This window comes from Lactuca virosa, chromosome 6 (assembly GCF_052849685.1).
Source record: "Lactuca virosa cultivar CGN04683 chromosome 6, Lactuca_virosa_CGN04683_v6, whole genome shotgun sequence".
Lineage (NCBI taxonomy): Eukaryota > Viridiplantae > Streptophyta > Magnoliopsida > Asterales > Asteraceae > Lactuca > Lactuca virosa.
The window spans coordinates 196,473,016-196,475,630 of NC_136431.1; the positions used below are offsets into that span (position 1 = coordinate 196,473,016).

Here is a 2,615-nt window from a genome sequence, read left to right on the forward strand (position 1 = left end):
TCTTTTCAGGTGGTGGTTCTTTTTGATAAAAGCCTCGACCAGTTTTCCTAAATTTTTCTTCTTTTTGCTTTTTATAATCATCATATGACAACCACTCTTTCTTTGGCTTCTTCCAATCTTCATCGTATTTGTCTCCACTTGATTAACAAACTTGAGTCTTTTTATTCCTGTTCTCATCCAAGTGGCAATCTTTGGTCAAGTGTGGACCATTGCATCTTTCGCAACCAACTCGAATAGCATGTATGGATTGGTCCATTTTAGTCATCCTTCGGACCATAGTGTTCAACATAGCTAAAACAACAGCCATATCTTCAGAGGTGCCACTCCCAATTCCCTTCGCTCCATCATGTCTCGGATTATGGTATTCACACGAATGTTTGGAAAACTCTTCAATCAATTCCTTAATCTCATTGGGATTTTTCTTTGTTAACGGTCCTTGAGAGTCAAGGAGTTGGATTGTCATCATGTTTACCCCATCATAGAAGATTGATACTTCTTGTTGCTCATTCAAATCATTTTGGGGACAATTTCTTATCAATCCTTTGTAGCGTTCCCATGCCTCGTAGAGTGACTCACCCGGTTGTTGTTCAAAGTTTTTTATGGCTTTCTTGAGTTTAGCAACTTTAGAAGGTAGGCAAAATTGTTCTAAGAATGGTTCACGCATTTGCGCCCAAGTAGTAATTGCACTGGATGGTAGTGCCTTCAAAAAATCGTTAGTAACTCCTTTAAAGGTAACAGGAAGCATTCTCAAAAGCACCGTCTCTTTTGGAACATTCGGGATGTTGAAGTAATCAGCTATGAAGTTGACTTCATCAAGGTGCTTGTAAGCATCCTCGTGATCTTTCCCGGAAAATGGGACTTCCTTAAGCGCACAAAGAATATGTCCCTTCAGCTCAAATGTTGCGGTAGCAGGAATTCCGGGTTGCACGGGACCGGGACCAATGTCCTCTTGGATTCTTTTCTTATATGCCTCCATGGACATGTCAGCAATGTTTTCCATCTCGTTTTTCGGCTCGTCTTCGGGTTCACTCTCTTCTTTTTCTAATTCTAGTTCGGATTCGTATTCGGATTCTTTAGTATTAGGATTTTGCTTAAAACTTTCCAACTTGATTTCGTTCTTTGAGGAATTGCTTGATTCACCCACGTTCTTCCCCTTCTTCTTTCCAAAAACTGATTTAAGATATTTGAAAGGTGACTTTTTTGGTGGTTGGTTTTCTCCTACGTTTTATCCGTCTTTTTACAAAGGGTTGACTCTGGATCTTCAAGCAGTGGTATGAAAGGTGCATTGGATCCTCGGTTCATGTACTACTGCAACAAAAACAAAAATAAAAACGTAAAATTGAACTAAAACCACTTAAAAAGTTCTGCTGAATGTTCACCACGTCGTGGTTAATTATACCATGTCGTGATGTCACAAAAATCCTAAACAGATACGAAAAAAAAACGAAAACAAACGTGAAATAACCGAATTCACATCGTGATCTTAAGGCTCACGTTGTGAGTTCATTTCTAAAAAAAACTAATGCTCAAAATTAACTTTTTGCAAGTTTTTACCCCACCAAAAGGATATATTAACCTAAAGCAAATAAATTTTAAACTAAATTAGCCGTTCCCCGGCAACGGCGCCAAACACTTGATATCAAAATATTACTACACCTAATTTTACCTGCTATCTAACAAGTTGTTCGACTAAAGGCAATGGACCTTTTCGCAAATAGTATAGCAAAAACAGTCGGGTATCGAACGCAGGGAACAGTTTTAATTAACTAATTTATTTACTAAAAATTAATTTAAGAAAAGCAAAAGTTAATTTGGTTTTTATCCGATTTTGCAAGTTCAGAAAAACTTATTCACTCAATTGTCAAATTCAGTCAATGACTAAAAACACTTCTGTTTAGTTCGAATTCACTTCTCCTCAATGGTTAGCTACTTATTATGGATAATTCATTTGGTTACTAGTTTAAATATTATTATTAATTTAAGTCCAAATATACGAATGCTTAACCAATTCATGTAGAACTATGCATGGTCACATATAATTTAACACAGAATCGATTATGAATTATGAATGGAGCTATGTAAGATTGATTAAACAAACACAATTATAGTCACAATATATGTTCTCCAGCACAGCCAACTTTAATAACTTTAATTACTTATCGAAAATTGGTTCAATCCTAACTCTAGTAATCTAATGGTCACTAAATTACTAGGTGTCAAGTTCATGCAAATTAATAGTCACTTAGTTGCACAGAACATGAATTCAAGCAATTTAAGTATCAAATATTAGCATGCTAGGTATTAACAATCAAATACAAGCTTTTAACCAACTAGTAAGTTCCATAACTAATAAACCAATCCATGATTTGAAGCTTCATCTAGATAAACAGAAGTAGCTAGATTTAGCCACTCATAGCTAAAATCAAACACACAAATTCAATGTATAAAAACATAATTGATTGTACCAACTTAAAGTAAAAGTTATGATCTTCAATCACTTGTACTTCCTTGGATGTTTAGAACTAAAACTCTTTGACTTAATTTCCTTCAGAATTCGACTTCGGAACCCTTCAATCTTAAGCAGCACTCCCAAAATAGTAAGTAACAAGGATATA

At 35.4% G+C, this 2,615-nt stretch overlaps 1 non-coding gene across 1 annotated transcript; it reads left to right on the forward strand.

Moving 5' to 3' along the window:
• The first annotated feature begins 509 nt into the window (after positions 1-509).
• Positions 510-616, forward strand: LOC145123121 (small nucleolar RNA R71). Its single transcript, XR_013714999.1, has one exon. It is a non-coding gene; the product is annotated as a small nucleolar RNA R71 (small nucleolar RNA).
• The last annotated feature ends 1,999 nt before the right edge of the window (positions 617-2,615 follow it).